The following is a 21,701-nucleotide window of genomic DNA, read 5'->3' as shown; positions in this document are numbered from 1 at the left end:
GGTTCCGGCGAACCAACTATAAGTAGTTCCGTTTTGTCTCTATTGAGACAGAGCCAGTTTTGGGCCATCCAAGTTTGGATATAATAGGATAGTTTATTTATATAGCGCCTATACACAATGTGTTTCAAAGCGCTTCAAGGCAAGGGAGGGAACAAGGGAAAATACAATGACATTCTTACAGGCCATGAACAGTAAGGATGTGAAATTAACTATGGTACTCGGCTTGACGACATTTCAGATAGCGCAAGAGCTAAGACATAGATAAGGAAGGGAGGAGGAGAGTGGGAAGGAAATGGAAACAGACAGGTGACTAATGTACTAGGCCTGACGACATTTCTGGTAGAGTCGGAGAAAACAAAAGGTGAGGGACAGGGGTGCAGAAAGGGAGGGAGGAACAAAACAAGCATCTATCGTACTAGGCCTGATGACATTTCAGATGGTGCTGGGGCGGGAGAAGGAAAAAAACAAGTAAGGGGAGGGGGGAGTCAAAAAGAGTGGAGAAGCAAGAGTGGAGAGCGAATACAATTGCAGAAGTCAGTAGTAACACATAATGTTGCAAGCTTGGATACAAGATGAAGATGGGAACAGCATGGTTCAGGGCCACCATGAGAAAGGGTGACGCACCGTGAATCAATGAAGTCCATAAAGGTTAAATCCAGCATTGGCCACAAGACAGTGATGGTGAAACCAGAATGCATCAGGACAGGAGAGGGGGAGCAGGGTAGAAGAATCAAGCAGAACAGGCACCACCTGTGTGCAAGAAGGGGGGGCACAAGGGAACAACAAAGGGGGACCAGAAGGGAGGGAGTAAACATATATTGGTGCATGCTTACCTGCTGTCTGAGCAGGGGTTCGGGCCCTGGGTCCTCCTGGTCCGAACAGGTCCAAACATGATTTGCCCTTTTATTTGTCTGCCCTTCAATTCAGATGCCCGGGCGAGAGATGCCCTTGATCTAAGAGTTAAGAGCAGGAAGGAAGAGGCAGGGCTAAGAAGTTGACTGGTGCTTAGGCCAGGTGACCCAGACCCACTTGCACCTGCTCCCCACCTGAAATGGAAAAGACGCTGGAGTGCTCCTTAAGTGGGGAAAAGAGCTGCAACCAGGAAGTCACCAGGTGGGTGGGGCTTGCTCACTGCGGAAAAAGAGTGGCAACCAGGAAGGCACCAGGCGGGCGGGGCTTAGGCCAGGTGACCTAGATACACTTGCACCTGCTCCCCATCTGAAATGGAAAAGAGGCTGGAGTGCTCCTTAAGTAGGAAAAAGAGCAGCAACCCGGAAGTCACCAGGTGGGTGGGGCTCGCTCACTGTGGAAAAAGAGTGGCAACCATGAAGGCACAAGGTGGGCGGGGCTTAGGCCAGGTGACCTAGATACACTTGCACCTGCTCCCCATCTGCAAAGGAAAAGAGGCTGGAGGGCTCCTTAAGTAGGGAAAAGAGCAGAAACCAGGAAGGCACCAGGTGGGCAGGGCTTGCTAAGTGGGGAAAAAGAGCGGCAATCAGGAAGGCACCAGGTGGGCGGGGCTTAGCCCAGGTGACCTAGATACACTTGCACCTGCTCCCCATCTGCAAAGGAAAAGAGGCTGGAGGGCTCCTTAAGTAGGGAAAAGAGCGGCAAGCAGTATTGGCACCAGGTCGGCGGGGCTTGCTAAGTTGTCATGGGTACCAGGCATGTAGTCAGGGCAAGCTGGGTAGAGGGTTGGCAGGCCTGGCATAGGCACGCAAAAAAAACCATAGCAGATACCTTCTTTTAATTCCATCCTGGTGTTTGTAGTAACTTCCTGGTTACCACTTCCTGTTGCCAAAAAGGAAGTGCAGGAAGGTCCATGAGCTCTCTAGTGTTCGGGTGTGGCTGGCTATATAAGCCACACCCTAGATTCTTCCAGTGCTTCGGGTTGCTTCTATAAGCTGCATCAGCAACACACTCACCGTGCTCCTGCTTACCTGCTCTGGATCATCCTGCTTCTGCGTACCTGCTCCGGATCAAGCTGCTTCTGCTTACCTGCTCCAGATCATCCTGCTTCGGTTTACCTGCTCCGGATCATCCTGCTTCTGCTTACCTGCTCCGGATCAACCAGCGTGCTTTCTCCAAGCTGCAGCTTTCCCCGGACACGAGGGGAAACCTAAACCGGCACCTGTAAGCACAAAGAAGAACTTTCATTAGTGCGCTCGCTCCAGTATCGCTGCGCATTCACACTGAATCTTCTCGCTACACCGGAATCCAGGTTCGTAGCCCGAGCGCCCAAACTCCTGCAAAAGAAAAGAGAGACATTACTTACTGTGCTCGCTCCAATAACGCTGTGCATACTTACCGAAGCCTCTGTGCATACTTACCAGACCTCTGAGGTTCTCCAGTAGCACTGAACCCAGGCTCATGGCACAAGCACTCCATAATCCACTCCTGCAAACAAAAGGAGAGACATTATTTTCTCAAACCTATATCGTTGCGCATACCTACCAGCGGTTCTGAGTTCTATACGCAGCGCTACTCACCCAAGATACCTTTGGCAAAATAAAGACAATTAGTACAATTCCTGACTCTCAAAATCCACTGCGCAATGTTCGCCGTGTGGAAAGGTGTTTCTTGCTGGTGAAGAAACTAGTACATGGAACTCGTTGGGAAGACATAAAACAGCGTGTGTCATCGGAACTCGGCAGCAGACATTGGCATCATCCCTACGACTGTAGACCTGAGAATCTCCCACAGAATCGTGCCCCTGCGTATGCAGGATGGAGTGTACACCCCACTAAAAACCAAGGTAAGCCCTTAGGCGACATCGCAGCACATAGTAGTGAGAAGGGAAGGGGCCCAGGGGAATCAGGTGAACCCAGGTCTGAGTGTGCAACTTATATTTGACAGGTGTTCCTCCGGGTGAAACAAGGGAAGTGAGAACTCGGGTCAAAGAGGCTCATCCATCGCTCCTGCAGAGACACAGGTGAGTGTGACATAAGTGGGGAAAAAGAGCAGCAACCAGGAAGGCAACAGGTAGACAGGACTTGATAAGTGGGGAAAAAGAGCGGCAACCAGGAAGGCACCAGGTGGGCGGGGCTTGCTAAGTGGGGAAAAAGAGCGGCAACCAGGAAGGCACCAGGTGGGTGGGGCTTAGGTCAGGTGACCTAGATTCACTTGCACCTGCTCCCCATCTGCACAGGAAAAGAGGCTGCAGGGCTCCTTATGTAGGGAAAAGAGCGGCAACCAGGAAGGCACCAGATGGGCAGGGCTTGCTAACTGGGGAAAAAGAGCGGCAACCTGGAAGGTACCAGGTGGGCGGGGTTTTGGGCAGGTGACCTAGATCCACTTGCACCTGCTCCTCGTCTGTAAAGGAAAATAGGCTGGAGGGCTCCTTAAGTAGGGAAAAAGCAACCAGGAAGGCACCAGGTGGGTGGGGCTTAGGCCAGGTGACCTAGATCCACTTGCACCTGCTCCCTATCTGCCTGTTGCGGCATAGACGGAATTAAGAGATTTGGAGTCGGCTTCGTAGTCACCTGTGAGTGTTAGGAGGACCTGTGTATCATCAGCGTAGATGGTATACGTGATGCATAGCGAATAAAGGATACAAAACAATAGCCTAGGGAAAATGTTATAGAGGGTTGGTGATATGCATGATCCCTGAGGGGCTCCACATTGGATGATGCTGGGGTGTGCACAGGCTAGGTCGGAGAAATGTCTCATAGCTATACCTTTGAGAAATGAGGTGATCCATGATGTGGCATTGGGTGAGAAGTGTGTGAATGTTGACATAGGATATCGTGGTGGAAGAGATCGAAAGCCGCCGAGAGGTCAAGGAGGAGTAGCAGGGCTGGTTGGCCCGAGTCTCTGATGTCGTCTATTTGGTTTTTAAGGTCAAGTAGGGCTGTTTCAGTCCTGTGACCAGGGCAGAAACCTGACTGCCAGAGACCGTGAAGGTTATTGGCTTCAAGGAACTGTTGGACTTGCAGGTAGGCTGCTTTGTCTATTATCTTGAGGAGAAAGGGGACCGTGGTGATGGGTCTATAATTGCCTGGTGCGGATGGGTCCAACAATGGTTTCTTTAAAATTGGGTGGACCCATGTTTCCTTGAGGCAGGCTGGGATTGTCCTGGTTGAGAAAGAGGCGTTGATGAAAGCCATGAGCAAGGGTGCAAAGCTGGAGGCGCATTCTTTGATAAGTTTGGCTGGGCAAATGTCACCTTTGTAATTAGATGGTTTGATGGATTCCATGAGTGCTATAACTTACTTTTCGGTGACTTGTCTGAAGGAGAATACGGGTGAGTTTTCGGAGGTGTTAGTGTTCATTGTTTCTGAAGAGATGTGGTGTGCTAGCTTGTTAAGCGCCTGTTGGCTAGTTTGGATTTTATTATGTAGCAGGTTGAGTTTATTGAGCATGGTGTCTTGGATGCTGTTGCACCAAGCTTGATCTTTATCAATAAGTTGGAGGGGGTGGGGGGTGTTTCTAATCCCCTGAATATAGAGAACTTCTTTTTTAGTGTTGGTGCTTGCTGTGTCTATCCTAGTGGTAAATGAAGTGGCTTTTGCTTTGATAATGTCTGTTTTGTATTTTTTTTGCAATTCTGTTGAATTCACTTTTATTGGCTTCCTAGGGGTTTGTTTTCTATGTAGGGGTGTCACGGTATTAGTTTTATGACGGTACAATAACCTTCTTGCCAAATGACGGTATATCATGGTTATCGCGGTATAGCAGGTGGAGTTAACTAATCTTAACAAATATTTTCTAAAAGGTCATCAATTGTCAGGTTTATCATCACAAACAAAACCAGGCACCCAGGGCCAGAATTGGGCTTTTCAACATACTTTCCACTGAAATGCCACCCCTTGCTTCCACCAAACACAAACACGTTTGGAAAGGGGGGGGCTGCTGCAACTGGCAAAGCAAACTGAATAGCTGTTCTTAAATGGTCCTTTAGGCTTTTAGCTCCCCCCACTGGCCACTGGTGAAGATGAACATGTTGCCATCTTGGTAATCTGCATGCCACAGATCAATGGAGTCTGATGGTAGTATACGCTTGTGCGCATACACACACACACACACACGCACACACACTCTCTCTTTATGTTACAGCCTTTAGTTTACTTCCGGGCCAAAAGGTGTTCAGTAATCAGACATGTTACCCTTTGGTATGGCAGCAGGGAATATCCACAGAGATGATTACATTTCGCAGTGTGACTTATTATATGTAAATTCAATGAAAGAACTAGGCAAATCCCCCATTGTCATATGTTTAGAAAACATTATCCATTATAAATATATAAACCCCAAAGCCACCAACCCAAAGTCCCGGGAGGATAGCTCAGCGGCAACGTGCCTGCCTTGGAAGCAAGACGACACAAAGCAACACAGGTTCGATCCCTGGGTCCGCGCTTAGAAACCTCTGGGTGCTTAAGTGCGTTATAAATACGCAACGAAGACAAAAACAATTACGCAACTAAATAAACAAAACCAATTTCTTTCACAGCGCCTCGATGCCCTCAGGCTGTATGAGCACCTTCAAAAAAATGTACATAAAAAAAACCCTCTTCCTTCTTGGCACTGTATTTATTTGTCTTATTGCTAACATATTGCTTTTGTGTCAGGCACGTGTGGTTTATGGAATGGCATTAAAAACTGCTCAAACTGAAACTACTTAGCAGACGGCACATCCAACAGTGCAAGACCAAGACTGTGCAGCACTTGCTTACTGCAGCCTTTCCAAATCAGATTGAAAAGCCCACTTAACGGTATGAACGGTATACCGGTATAAACAATGTGACGGTTATTATTGTTCAATTAAGTGGTTCACGGTATCTTTAACGGTATACCGTAATACCGTTACAACCGTATTTCCATGTGGAAAGTGCATCCCTTTTTTTGGACTGCAGTTCGAGGAGGAGGGGAGTGAACCAAGCATTGGCGTGCTTGGTGCGCTTAGCTTTTCTGAGAGTGAGTGGGGCAATGGTATCTATAGTTTGGGTGATGATGGTGTTGAACGTTTGGATAAGCAATTCAGGGTCTTTAGAGAAGGGTGGTCTGAAGGCAGGGACTGCAAGGTGGGGTAGGAGTCTGTCTTTGGTCAGATGGCAGGCGCTTCTTGCTTAAGCTGGTGGGAGATGTGTTATGGGTCAGTAGGCTTTCTTGGTTGTAGTGACATTAAAGAGGATGGCGTGGTGGTCAGTCCAGGACAATGGCAGGTTTGCTTTAATGGTGATTTGACAGTTGTGCTGGGCTCTCCTGTCGAAGAGTATGCCCTATGATATGGGTGGAGTCGGAACTAACCTGTTCAAACCCTATTGTTTTAAGTGCTTTGTTCAAAGTTTTTGCAGCAGGATCTTTCTGGTCCTTCAGGCCAGGTTTGAGGTCGCCTAGGAGGATGGTCTGTGTAGATTTGTTAAAGCTGTCTGCCAGGAAGTTGGTTAGGGTGGCTTGGAAATCAGTTAAGGGTCCGGAAGGGCAGTAGACTACATGGATGGAGATGGTGCAGTTGGGGGATGGGTTAAGCTTGAGGAGTAAGTGGTCACTGTTGTTTTCAGATGTTTTCTCTACCTTTCTGATGGGGATAGACTCTTTTTCAATAAGGGCGACTCCGCCACCTTTGCAGAGGGGGCGATCCTGTCTAAAGATGGTGAAGCCAAGGGCATGGCAAGCGACAGTGCTGGGCCCGAGGCTTCGCAGAGCCAGGTTTCACTAATAGCTAGGAGGTCGAGATTGTTAGAGATGAGGTCTTGGATGTCAAGGCCCTGGGCTGGGAGCGACAGTGCATTGACGAGGGCGCAGTTGAGTAATTGAGGTGGCTTATTGTTTGAAGTGGTGGTGTGTGGATCTGGCTTGTTTTTGGTGATCAAGGATGTCAATTTGTGTGAGAAAAGGTTAACGGTTGTGTTGGTCGCGGGGATGCTTTCGGTGTCAGGTGGTAGTGTTGCTTAGTGTTGGGGGCATTTATTATAGGCTTCTGGGTGGGCAGTACATCTGCTTCCTCCAGTTTAAAATCCTTTCCACTTTTCTTCTGATGAGAGGTTCTCTTCCTGTGCTGCTTTCCCAAATATTCCTCTCTATGTTTAAATTTAATAACCAGAAAACTGCACCCATGCAGCATCATTTCAGGTGGCAATTTTAGATTGGACAAAGCATGTGATATGTTCTTTTCATGTACTCAAATTTATGAGGTTGATCCTCGTTGCTTTGATTGATCCATTGAATTCTCTTTGCTGTAAGGGGATTTTCTTTTATTTATTAAACGCTGAATATCCAGGCATTAGGGCGTGAGACAAATACACAAAAGACATAACATAAAACATGAGATACAACTACTGATGGGCTTATCAAGGGTTCATTCAAATAGGGTATGTTTTCAAAGTCTTCCAGAAGGAGAGCAAATTATTTTCCAAGTCCAGAGCTGGGGGGAGGTAATTCCAGACTGTTGCTGCCATATAAGGAAAGGATTTACCATTTTCTCTCACCCTCTTTGGGCGTGGTCAGTTTAGCAGAAGTATATTGCTGGATTGCAGTGTTGTGTTTGGGTGATCAATGGTTATCCTTGTTTTCAAGTAATCTGGTGCTGCACCAAAGAATATTATGTGGCCTAAGACAGCCATCTTAAAGTGAATTCTAGCACTGATTAGAAGCCAGTGAAGGGATTTGCGATACGCAGTAATGTGTTCACTTTGCGGTACTTGTTTTACAATATGAATGGCATCATTTTACACCACTTGAAGTTTGTTTGTTTGCTTGTTTATTTATTTATAGTGCACGCCTCACCTGAAGGTATCTGGGCCCAGTACAGGCTAATACATTTTCTTGGTTAAACATGGTTAGACAGGTCATCTAAATCAACATATATACATATATACAAAGCAGAAGTCCAAGATGGAAAGTAAAATTTACAGAGAAAAATGCAGATACATGAGGGTAACGTCATGTTTACCGACGTACAGCAGTGTGGTGGAGAAGTGGCAAAGGGGGGATAAATCAGGAGGCTGGGCAAGATCGAGGTACCCTAATATGGGTTTTTGTTACTGATCAAGCAGTTCTTCAGGTTATTTCTGAAACTGTGAAGGGAATGGTTATTTCTGAGACATGGGGGGGAGCGTGTTCCAGAATTGGGCAGCGAGTACCGGGAAACTATTACCCCCTGCTTTTTTCAGTTTAAATCCCGGAATTTGTAGAAGACCCGAACAAGCTGATCGAGTTAGTCTGGCGTATTGCATCAGGGCAAATCTGTCTGAGAGGTAATGAGGGCAGAATTGTTGAGGTATTTGAAAGTAAGTGATGCAGTTTTAAGTTGAATTCTCTCTTTTATGGAAAGCCATTTGTGTTCCCATCTTAGGGAGGAAATATGCTGTCTCTGGGGAAAACCTGTGCCTATCTTGAGGGCATTGTTTTGCAGAATCTGCGTTCTTTGGGTGATATATTTGTTGCCACCTAGATAAAGTCGATTGCAGTAGTCAATTTTTGAGAGAACTAATGGTCTGGCTAAGGTAGTGCAGCTTTTGGTAGAGAGTAAGGGTTTACATGCTCGGATAAGTTTACACGTGTATGCACAGGACGAGGCCGTGGCACTGACGTGTTTCTTCAGATTAAGGGAGGAATCTAAATAAAAGCCTAGCGTTTTGACGTTGTTGGCTACTTTAATAGCATTACCGTCAATTTCAAAGGAGTGATATTGGTTACTGAGTTTAGTCATGTTAAAGGGGGTGGCTAGGAGGAGGAGTTAAGTTTTATCACCATTCAGGCATAGACCATTTGTGGCCATCCATGCCTGAATGATGAGGTAGATTTTGTTAATCAGGGCAAAATCCTTGGCATAGTCACCTGTCAGTGGGATAAGGATCTGGGTGTCATCTGCATAGTTCGTGTAGGTGACACCCAAGAAGTCCAAGTCATCAAACAGTGGTTTGGTAAATGCATTATACATAGTCGGTGATACATAGGATCCTTGTGGGACGCCGCATGTAATAGGGATTGGGTTAGCGGCCTCTGATGCCGAGAACATTCTCATTGACCGGTTGCTTAGAAATGACTTGATCCATGCTGTGGCTACTGGTGAGAAGTGTGAGGTGGAGGAGAGATGGTTGCATAGAATCTCATGGTCAACTAGGTCGAAGGCAGCCGATAAATCTAGGAGGAGAAGGAGCGCAGAGTTGCATTTATCTTTGAGGTTGTCAGTTTGCGTTTTTAGGTCTATCAACGTCGTTTCATGTGCTGTGTTGTGGTCTGAAGCCTGATTGCCTGAGGCCTAGAAGATTGTTAGTCTCCAGGAAGTGTTGTATTTGGTTATAAGCTGTTTTATCAAGAATCTTTAACAGAAATGGGACAGTGGTAATGGGTCTGACGTTTGTGGGTATGTTTGGGTCTAGGGAAGGTTTTTTTTAGTTGAGGAAGCACCCAGGAATTATTCAGATTGGTACGGACACTACACGTTTGGAAGGAGGAATTGATCAGCGATGTGATGAAGGGAGCAAGGATGCTAGCTGCTTCCTTAATGAAAGCTGCAGGGCACGAGTCGCCTTGGCAATTGGAGGGTTTGAGGGATTGTATGATTTTGAGTACTTCTTGGGGTGATACTGGTTTGAATTTGAATCTTTGCAAAGAGGGGAAGATGTTGGATGGTTGTTTAGGGAGGTTGTCTTTCGGTGGCAGGGTACGTTTTTTGTCAGCAATTTTAGATTGTAGTAATGTGATTTTATTGGCAGGTTCCTCCTGTATTTTCGTACACCAGGCTTGGTCCTTGACACATAGGTCAGTGATGGGGGTGGGTGACTCAAGTTCCCTGAGTATGACAAAGAGTTTGCGGGTACTAGAGCTAGCCTGGTCAATTCTGTCATCATAAGATTTACGTTTGGCTGCTAGTATTTCAGTTTTGTAAATAGCAGTGATGTTTGATAGGGTCACTTTGTTAGTAGTAGAGGGATTGTTCTTCCACATGGTTTTGTGTTTTCTTTTCTCTTTCCTGAGGGTCTTAAGAAGTGTGTGGATGTCTTCCTTAGATGCTGCACCTAGCAAGGCATTGCAATAATCCACTCTCGATAAAATAGCTCAGAGATTAAAGGTCTAATTTTCCTGAAGAGCCTCAAGTGATAATGCGTGTTGTGTGCTATATCGTTGACTTGTGCTTCAGTACTTACAATGTAGTCAAGATATGTTTCACCTTTGTTTGGGTTTTGATGTCACATCCATCTAGCATAACGTTTGCATATCTAGTGTCTAACTTACCTCTCATGTGTGTGGACCCAAATATTAGCAACTCTGTTTTAGCATCAGTCAGACACATATAGTGCTTTTTCATCCATTGTTTCACTTTTTTAAAAATAGCATTCAGTTTAGCTGTATCCTGGTCATATTTTCCCTTTAATTTCAGCAGAAGCTGAATATCATCAGGGCAGTTTGTGAAATAGATACTCTTACCTTCCAACATCTTTCACAGAGGTTTTAGATACAGGTTAAACAAAGCAGTTGACAAACATGCTCCTGGTGGAACTCCATAGTATAAGGGGGCATACTCTGAGGCAACATCACCCCAATGGATAGCAGACACCCTAGCTGTAAGGAAAGAATGAATCCACTTGACGGCTTTGACTGAGCACTTGCCTTCTTTCTCCAATGCAGCCAAAAGAATATTCTAGTCTAATAAATCAAAGGCGGCTGATAAATCAAGTAAATCCAGCAGCGATATGTTGGCTATGAGGTATCCCGACTTTTAGGAATATAAAATTAGAATTGTAATGAAATACATCTTTCCCTTATGATTCCTTTTAGGGGCTGGTACCATTAATAACAATTATATATGTAGATTCACAACAATATTCTGAATGTGGTGACATTGTTCATGTGTTTGTGACTGGATTCATAACAGAGTTATTAAAATATACACATTTATTAATAATTCATACATTTGAAGATATCCTTTTTACATGCATGTGATTCTCCCTGTTCTGAAGAATTCAGATCTATTTTCGATTTTCAACTTGAAGCGAATAGGTATTTTTTTATCTGTCACTTTCAAATGCAATTTTGATTGAACATTTTTACTGTACAATTCAGCTTGCATTCCCCGTATGTATGACGTGACTCTTTTTTCAGCTGAATCCAATTGCTGTGATGATATTCTGTGAAAAAAAAGGATCATTTTAATAGGCTTCGTTAACGGAACAGATTGCTGTGCCGGGGCCTGTTCAAGGTCTGTGCTATTAAGAATGCACTTACTGATCCATGGATCAACTTAAAAAATAGGCCCATTTAGTCTCTGCATTTGGAATTCATGTTGGACTATTTTCTTCTATTTTACACACCAGCCTTTGTTCTGAGTAAACACTGATTTGTTCATTAACCCTGTCTAATGTGTGGGGCACAGCACTGGATAATGGGACCTGCACATTCCTTCGCTCCAGAGGGTTGAGTCCTACATAATCAATCAGTTTAGGTGAAACAAAGTATACAGCTATAGGTTCACCGTACATAAGAGCTACATGAAATATATTGTGTCCCAGGTAACAGAATGTGCTATCTTACTTGTTCTCATTGTAATAACATTTAAATATTAAACGGTTCTATTCATAACTATATTCAATCTCTGATGTGATTTAAATTCATACGCTGTCCATCATTTCCTTGCATAACACTTTGTTGTATTAGCACATTTTCCTTTTTAATACACTTTTGTATCTTGTTATGTAACAATAACTGCATGATATTGCAGTGTAAAGCCATTGTGGATTCACATTGCGTAATGGAAAACATTTCATTAAATCATATAATTGTTTACAGTCCGGTGGCATTACTAGCATTATGGGCAAAACTAACAAGAAAATGCTCTTAAATGGCATTACTGAATATATTGCTATAACTAGCATTAAAGGGGCTTCTTACACTGGCACAATACTAGCAGCGCTATATTTTATGCCCACAAACAAACTGATGAAACCCCAGCAGTGTTGGTAACACATTTGTAGTGTTCACTAATGCAGTTTAGCACATTAATAAAAACGTAGGTCCTGGAAGCTTCATTTTTTAAATAATTGTTCAAGTGGCAGAACCTGTGGACATTGCCTTTTGGGCAATAATGTCCTTCATTGGGGCTGGTTATACAATCAGTGGAAAAGAAATATGTACATGTATGTGAAACTGTAACATTTACCTGTGCTCTGGTTTTTGCGCCATGGATATCCCCACCACTCCCACACAGATCCCAGTTGGGCAACTGTAAATGTGCAAGATAGATCCTGCATGGGACGTGTATGGGTGTGCCAGTCTTTTTCCCTCAACTCCTGTGGTTCAATCTGGGTTTCTGCAAGTCAAGATAGGGGTGTGACTGAATACTCTAGGGAGCTCCTCTCTGTCTTAAGGGTGTAGTGTAGGGTGCAGTGTAACATGCAGGCATACCTTGATGGAGGCAGAAGGTGACCTGGAAGCTGGACTGGACTAGTTACTTAACTGGGCCAACAGTAGAGTCATGCTGACGTCGGCTTCATACAGCACCGAGTTGGATAACGTCTTACTTGGATGTTTGGCTCATCTTCTTCTCTATTGTGAATATCTATAGTGTTGGATCCCGCTGGCCTGCTGCTTCTTCTCATGCCTTCTTATTCTTTCCTTGCAGGACAGTAATCAATGCAGAACCTAGATTGCTTGACCAGGGCAGTTGCAGGGCCAGGTTAGCAGGAGCCCTTATGCCTGTTCTGTGTGTTTGTGGAAAGTTTAAACAGGTTACATCATATATACAGTGATATATACAGTTAGACGAAGCTGGAGTTGAGGCTGGCATGTTTCCTGGGCAGAAAGCCAGCTTTTAGTTTTCGATCTGAATAATGTGAATGAGGGTTCTGTTCTTAGGTCGGTAGGTATGGAGTTCCATAATTTGGATGCCAGGACAGGGAAACTGCTGCCTCCAGCTTTTTGTCGGTTGAACCTCGGGATTGAGAGGCAGTTCAATTGTGCTGATCTAGTGGGTTGGTTGCATTGCCTTTTGGCGAATTTGCACACCAGGTAATTAGGTGCTGAATCGGATAAGCATTTGTGCGTGAGGGTCAGGGTTTTGAGTGAGATTCTACTTGTGATAGACAGCCAGCGAGGGTTGCGTCTAGTATCAGAGATATGGTGGGATCTAGGTATGCAAAAGGCCGCTCTGAGGGCTTTGTTTTTAAGGACCTGTATCTTATTTAGGTTGCGTTTGCTAGTGCCTAAGTAGAGTGTGTTACAGTAATCCAATTTGGATAAGATAAGCTCTCTAGCTAATGTGGAGCACATCTTACTGTGTAATTGCATTGTTGATGGTTTTATGGACTATGTGGGTGATTCGTTCTAGGTGCGCTTCAGCATCTAGAGATGCTGGGTGTGGACATACTATTGATTCTTGGTTTGTTTATGTTTAGTGTGGCTAGTCCAAGTTCTGGTGTAGTGGCATCGGTTGTGCTGGAGGAGCATGAAGGGGAAGATGGGTTAGTAATTTGGTCAATTTGTTGGAGCCTCTGGAGCGGCTCTTTGGTTGCCACTTGACGGTAAATAGCCAGGTTCTTGTTTGTGGTTCTCTGGCCCATCTTGTTTCATCTCTAGTTGTTTGTCTGTGGTGTTGTTGTTGCTGGTGTCCCTTCAAGGCTGTCATTGTCTGCTGAATAGCCAGGTTTTGAAGGTGATGTAGTCTTCTGTGGTTCTAATTTCTTTGGGCATGGTGCTCCAGATGTTAGCAATTAGACCTGAGAATGCTGTTTCGCAGAGTTTTCTTTTTTCGTAGTGTGTTGCCTCTATTTGTAGGTCGATGTTGGATCTTATTTCCCTTCCTGGGCGATACCGGCTAATTTTGTCTTTGAGGAATTCAGCTCCTTGTCTGTGCAAGGCATTGTAGGCAATGCAGAGTGCTTTGAATATGATGTTTTTTACTGGTAACCAGTGTAGGCTTTTCAGTCCTGGAGCGATGTGGTCTCTTCTGTTTAGTCTTAATAGGATTCTGGGTGCTGTATTTTTTACCCTTTGGAGTTTCTTTGTAAGTCTTTCTGGCATTCCTAGGTAGAGGCTGTTTGTGTAGTCCATTCTTGTGAGTATCAGGGATATGCTTGTGAGGGTTATGTGGGGGAAGGACAGGTAGGGGAGTAATCCTCTGAGCAGTTATAGGAAAAAGAAGCATTTTTTGGCAATTGCGTTGACTAGCAGTTCCCTGGATAGTTTGTTGTCCATGAGTATTCCTAGGTTATGTAGTACGTCGGTAGTTTCTGGTTGCATTCCCATGACAATCTGCCTGTCCCGTTGTGTGTTCCCTCCGTCGAATCCTGCGGGTGAGCGCATTATTTCAGTTTTTGCCGGGTTCAGTTTAAGGTTGTTCATTGTTATTCAATAATAGATGCCTGTGAGGCAGTTTTGTTCCTGGATTTTGTTTGTTTTCACAATCAGTTGTGTGACATCTGCATAGTTGTAGGCGGAAAGTCTGTGGGTTCGAATGATTTTCATCAGTGGGCACATGTAGATGTTGAAAAGCAGAGGAGAGTGGCTGGATCACTGGGGGACTCTGCAGGATATATTTTTGGTGCTTGAGGTGAACGGTGGTAGGTAGGTTCTTTCGGTTTCACTTGTAGGAATGAGGTAAGCCACTTGAGTGCAGATTTCTGTATGCCACATTCCAGCAAACTTTTTATGAGTGTTTCGAGGCTGATTGTGTCAAATGCTGCTGATATGTCCAATAATATAAGGGCCGATTGGGCATCATTGTCTGTGGTTATTTTCAGATCGTCCCATATCGATAGGAGTGCTGATTCTGTTCCTCTCATTGGGCTGAAGCCAACTTGTGACCGGTAAAGTATTCTGTTTGTTTTGACATATTTAAGAAGGGTTTTTTACACATGGTTCTCCAGGATCTTTTCTGGGTAGGGCAGGTTGGATATTGGGGCGTAGCCGCTCGGGTCTTCTGTGCTTTCTGATTCTTTTTTTTTATAAGTGGTTTAATGTATGCTGATTTGAAGGAGGACAGTACTATTCCTCTTTTGAGTGATAGATTCATTAGGTTCTGGAAGTGTGTCACTGGTGTCTTGTGGTTGAGGATTCCTTTCAAGATGTCAGGGGTGGAGGGGTCCCTTGGGGATTCTTGAAGGTTGGTGTCCTTGATCAGTGTGCCAAAGGTTTCTTCTGTGATTGGTTCTAGGCGGGTGAGTTTTGCGGTAATCTGTGTTTCACCCAGTGTCTGTGGTCCAGCAGTCATGGTTGTATTTGCCCGGACTAGATTGATGGTCTTCTGGATTGTGTCTATTTTTGTTTTGAGGTGGTTGGTGATGTTGTCACAAAATGATTACGTCGAGATAATGGAATTCTTGCAGGAAGAAGGTTTTTTTTATCTCTTTGATGATTTTGAAGAATACTTTCTGCGGATTGTTTGCCGATTCTATTCTAGAACATTTTTGCTTTGAGGACTGTTGATTTGTTTAGTTTGAGTTGTCTTTGGTGTTTTATTTTGTCTTGGGTGCATTGTTCGCTCCATTATTTTCCATTTTGCAGTTTTTTTTAGTTCTTTCAGTTCTTCTGTGAACCATTTTGCTGCCAGTTATTTTGGTGCTGCTTTGAATATTTTAGCTGCTGCAGGTTGGTCAAGGGCCTTGGTGATCCAACTGTTCAGTGTGTCTTCTGCTGTCTCTATGTTTGTTTCTCTGGGTTTTGTTTCACTAGGGAGGGCTGAGTCTAGAAGGGTTGTTGGGGCCTCTAGGTCTAGGTTCTTCCAGTTTCTTTTCTTCCTGGTATGGAGTATGTCCTTTCCGGCTGGTAGGCGGGTTTGGGATGTGATATAGAATGGTATTAAGTAGTGGTTGCACCATACCATTGGTGCTGGTGGCACGGATGCGTACAGTTCGACCCCTGCAGAAAATTGCATCCAGGGTGTGTACAGCATTTGTGTGTTGATCCATTTACTATTTGCTTGAAATGCAAAGTTTCCAGGAGTGTGCAGAGTGAGTTTTCTGTGGACTCATTTTCTTTTTCGAACCATATCTTGAAATCTCCCAGTATGACTAAGTTGTCATGGTGGGTTGATAAAATGGCCGCCGCGTCCTCTAGTTTCGTTGCAAATTTGGGGTGGTAAGAAGGTGGTCTGTAGATCAGGAGGAATGCTATGTTGGCTTGGTCATTGATTTCTATCTTGATGAGGAGGGATATAGTCTTCTGCATTGGTTGTGATGAGTTGAGATGCTCGGATGGGTTCTTTGTGTATTATTACGATTCCGCCTCTGCTTCGGTTTTCTCTGTTGGCGTGTATTAATGCTAACTAAAGTGAACAGGATCTCTCTGGTAGACACTGCAAAAGGAGAACTACCATTGTCAGCACTAGAAGTGCTTTATCTATGCATTTTGGACAAAATTGTGGGTAAACCATGAACGTGTGAAGTCTTCACAACATGGTGACATCATCACATATGTTTACTGGACGGTTTTCAATAACACAAAACAAATCCACTAAAAGATCACATATTGTAGCTATACAGTGATGAATCTTGTAAATATATGCGACATTCGCCAAATTCTGTGTCTTGTTAAAAAAATAAGTCTTATTATGACAGTTCAGTCATGATTAATGTAACTGATATACACACACTGTGATCGTGATGAATGACATTCCAAACTATTTGCATATGTTCCGCTTCGAATACAGTAAGCACTTCAAATGTATATTGTCATCTGACAAATGTACAGTCAGGGAACCATGCTTTCCAAGAAATGCAAACAATAAGTGACACCATTCAAATGATTGTTATATGTTATATTGTTATTGTTATATGTTCAACTAGTTGCACATTATCAACGAGTGCTGACAAAGGCAGTGTTCCTGTTCCAGTTTCTGCCAGAGAGATCACGTTCACATAATAATAATATAGCGCTACACACCCACAGGTCTCAGAGTGTTGAAATAACCGAAGACGTAATTATCCCACAGAGTGGTACTCAATTTATCGACCTCGGAAGGATGAAAAGCTGAGTTGACCCTGCCGGGATTCGAACCTGCCACAGCAGGCTCCATACAGATATCATGGGCGAGCGATTAGCTCACTCTGCACTTTGACCATAAAGAATAGGTAAGCTTATGGGGCCGCTAAGGAAATTGTGGAGAGTATATTTCAAGAAGTATTGCTAAGCAATAGTTCCTTATTCTGAATGTATTTGATATTATTTCACTCCTACAGGAGCTTATGGAAACTCATGCATAGGAGACACTTGGGATACCTGACAAAGAGGAACCTTTTCTACCTATTAGGATCTGACATAGGGACACTAAGTAGTTAATAAATGATTTCAATCTACAAACAAGCATGTTTTCCATTTTCCCCACTAGTTGGGTTCACCAATGCTTTTGTTCTGTCAACCGGTATGCATAAAGCGTTTCCGAGATTATTTGAGTCAGCTTTAATGGTGATAAGAGGCATGTACAGTTCTGTTTCACTTACACGTGTGTATATATATATATATATATATGTTTTGCATTGATTGTAGAATCAGCCCCGATGATGGACTTTATTGTCTGAAATGTACTGGCCATAGGTTCTGCCTCTTGAACAATGGAGCAGGACAATAGCGATAAAGCCACTTTTTAAGAGAATAAAGCATCAAGGATGTACTTTTTCATTACTAAACTGCAGTAGTGAACCCTACAAAGGTGTCACCAACACTGGTGGGGTGCCGTACGTTTGTGTGTGTGCATATTTTCACTTAAACAATGCTGTGCAGGTTTTTGGTACACACCCACCAAGTAACATTCAGAGCACAAGTTAATTAATTCTTTAATTTCACTCAGTGGCGCCCACGCTAACAATTGTCAGTGGTACATTTGATGGCATTTTCCCCAATTTTTCACAACTTGTACTTTAAAATGCACCATTTTAAACCATTATTTATTTTTAAATACTTGGGGATCCACCCACTGCGAATGCACCTTGGTCATATGAGGCTCACACACTACCTCGCTACGATTGGTCCCTCACAAAAATTGACCAGCCGACACTGCTGAGGGGGGCCTTTTAAAAACGTTATGTAGTAGAGAAGCTTCCACACTTCAAAGTCACACTTCAAGGTCACTTCTCAAGTTAATCACACAATTATTTGCATACTAACTGTCGTATTATGCAATCAATATACTAGAAATTGGCCTCATAGAAAATTCACGGGTAGGTTTTATTCCCTCTTTTCCTGAAATACATTAGTTTGATCTACTACCAATAATTGCACACTAACCCTATCTACCACAAACATATACCCTCATGTCCATTTTTGGTGGTTTGTCTTTTGGTTCCTATTTTAGTCCCTTGTCTTTGATCCTCTCACAATTTTGGTTTTGGTGCTTGTTGGTGGTGTAAACCACCAAATATCGCCAAAACATTGGTATAGTAAAAGAGATAGGAGAAAGGGGAGTTTGGGAGCTGTGTATGGTATTGGCATGGCAACTTGCAGACGCTTGGTGATGAAATGGCGAAGCACCAGCTGGGCCTTGTTTTTTCACATGCTTCCGTGCTTTAATAAGTTCCTCAATCACATGTTGTCAATATTGTATAACGCCCCCTGCATGTCGACCCAATAGTGGTCCTTCTCTCTCACCCTGGGAAGCTACCAACCTACTCACGCCAAACTCAGACTACGCACGTCCAATTGCAGTGCACACTACGGGGCAGCCTGCCCTGCAGGCGGCAGCAAGCATTGTGTGAGCTTTGGGTGGAGCCTGCACTGGATTAGTGTGAGGGTGGCTGGCATCCCAGAACAGCAGCACAGTGCCCTCCTACACAGGCGTTGTGTAGGGCCATGCGCGGCCCCTCCAGTATTCTGCACAGGAAGGTGACTGTGATGTAGGAGCCTTCTGAAAATGGTGCATGCGTGCAGGCTTTCACGGGCATGAACGGCGACTATTCAAGGAAACTGTTACATTTGTGTGGCCGCGGCACAGGTAATGGGCGGCTACTTGCCACTGACCGCACCTGCAGGACGGGTCGCAGGGCTGAGGGCTGCAGCAGGCATCACGCCAAGCCTTGGGATGAAGTTCCAGCTCCTAGCTCCTTCGGCACCCCCACAGCTGGAGGGGGACACGGATCTGCACTTTCAGCGTGCTGCCTTAAGAGTACATAAAATATGGATTTGATAGCAGCAGTGACAATAAACGGGCTCATAAAAGCAGACTGCACACTGCCTTGCTAACTTTCTGAAGTCCTCGAGTGTCTAAGTCCACGGCAAGCTGAGTCCATCCTCCCATTTCACACCTTTATGCCCCGCCGTCCTATCCTCTGCATAACGGTCTCTCGCCCTCCTTTGCTACCTTATTCCACCCACCCATCTGTGCACCCATCACCCATCCATCCACTCATCCTTCCGTCAGCCCTTCCGTCCCAATCAACAAAACCCTTCACCCCTGCCTGCACCTCTACACCTTTCCTCATCCATCCATCCAGACATAAATACAAGCCTACAAGCACTGTCCCCCTAGCCATACATTCACCCACCCCCAGCTCAACTGCCTCCCACCTGCCTTACTCCCTCCATCCAGCCACCCTACACCTCTTTATTTATTTATTTATGTATGTATTGTTTGCTTGTTAAGCTCTTATACAATACGAATATACTGTTTCAAAGCGCCCACAGGGCAGGGAGGGACAGAGGGTGGGAAATAAATTACAAAACAATATTAAGAGCAGATGGGGAGGAGGGAGAGGGATGAACCTACTATGCCTTGTGAGTATTCAGAACGAGCAAGTGCAGAAAGGAAGAGGGAAGAGAAGTAAGTGCTGGGGAGTCAGAGCTGTGGGTGAAACATATGATATGATATGATTGGTTATTTATAATGCACTTATACCCAGAGGTTTCTAAGCGTGGATGCGGGGATCGAACCTGCGTTGCTCCGTGTCGTCTTGCTTCCAAGTCGAGCATGTTGCACATGAGCTATTCTCCTGAGACGAACGAAGTGCTAGGAATGATGAGTGCTGCACCGCCTGGGAGGTGTAAGTGTGAATCTCCGGATAGACAGGATCTGGGAAGAATTGGTGTGGGAGGTCAAGGCCCCGAAGATACATAAGGGCCAAAGACACTGATTAAGCAACTGTGGGATTAGCAGAGGAGAGAAGGAGGAAGAAAACAGGAAAATCTTAAGGTGCTTCTGGAATTTGAGAAGATCCTGCTAAAGGCGAAGGGAGCAGGGGAGGAAAGTCAGCGACCCTCTGCCCTCTGTTTAGCAAAACGCTTTACACGCAAAGATTTGGTGCCAGAGGAGCAAAGTGGTCTAGCAGGAGAGTATTTAGTGAGATAAAGTTGAAGATAGTGTGGTACCTTGGCCCAGACAGCCTTGTGGATGATGCAGAGGGATTTGAATTTAATCCGTGCAGCAATCGGGAGCCAGTGAAGACATTTTACTGCAGCAGAGAAGCAGTCCCTGGGCTTAAGGCCAAGGATAGGTCTTGCTGACCTATTCTGGATAAACCGAGGGTGTCACAGAGTGGAAGAAGGCAGATACAGGAGGAGGCTGTTACACTACTCAAGTCTGGAGAGAACCAGGGCTTGAGTCACATTGAGTCTCTGAGGGAAAGTGAGAAAAGGTAGAATTCCTTTGAGAAGGAAGAGCTGATAGTTCAAGTTCTTGGCAATGAGTATGAGGGAGGTAGGAGACAGAGGAGTGGAAGATGACGCCAAGGTTTCTGGCTTCAGTTGAAGGTGCAGGGGGAGAGCCCAAGGAGGAAGGCCAGAGTGAAGGGGAAGAAGGATGGAGAGGGGGTCCCAATGGGAAGGATCTCAGTTCATCCACTCATCTGTTCCCACATCCAGGCCTATATTGTTCCCTGACAAAAACTTTTCTGCGCTCTGCAACCAATTCTTGCTTGCCTTCTGCTGTGATTGTGCCAGCTTACTTCTTACCCACATCCCTATCTATTTGCCCATTCCTGTAGGTGCATACAGGTGAGTGCCGGGATCGAGACCCTCATCCCTTGAGCGGTTAAAGAAGAGAATCTTACGGTGGAAGGAGAAGGCTCTCTTTATTTTACAATATCTCGGTGTGATGTATGCACATGTCACTCGAGACACCCACACCGGATGCACATACTCAAAATATCAACAAAACGCTTGACACGAGCCCACAAGAAAGTGGGGGCCTCTGAGCAGTGCCCTTTCCCTTTCGAGACCTCTCTGGCGGCCGGCACGCGTATAAGCACGATACATTGAGTTCAATCTTCATACCCATTGAGTTTGTTGGATTGTCTCTGATGGATAGTGTGTGTGCTAGTTATATAAAGTTTGCTCCTTATATGTATGTTGGGCCTCTAAGCCTTTACATGCTTTCATGCTTTATTGCATAGCGGTTTATGACAGATTCATCCTGGTTCCAAGTGCTCTAACAATAGTGTTATTATTAACCGAATGAATGGTACTCAACTAAAAATAATGTATGAATGACTGAATTGGCCCTTCTAAAACTCGAACCTAAAATATCTGAAGTAAGCTTCTGTTTGCGATTTTACCACTGTACAATGTATGCTGTAAGAAACACACATTGTATGATCCCAAGAAAAAAAACAAGTTATGTTCTGCTGTGGTATGTGATTCAATATTCTCTATGTTCTGCCATGCCATCCAATGTTATCCTCATTTACTGTATCCTATATTATTTATTTTAAACTGAGCTTTTTAGTTTGGCTATTAGGTATCGTTTGAACCACCTATAAGCTGAAAATATTGTATTAGAGTAAGTTAGGGAGAAATGGCATATGAGGAGACACAGCTTGTACCCCCACCCAACTCTTTAC

This window comes from Ambystoma mexicanum, chromosome 5p, assembly GCF_040938575.1.
Source record: "Ambystoma mexicanum isolate Mex_15411 chromosome 5p, UKY_AmexF1_1, whole genome shotgun sequence".
Classification (NCBI taxonomy): Eukaryota; Metazoa; Chordata; class Amphibia; order Caudata; family Ambystomatidae; genus Ambystoma; species Ambystoma mexicanum.
Note: the sequence above shows the minus strand (reverse complement) of the source record.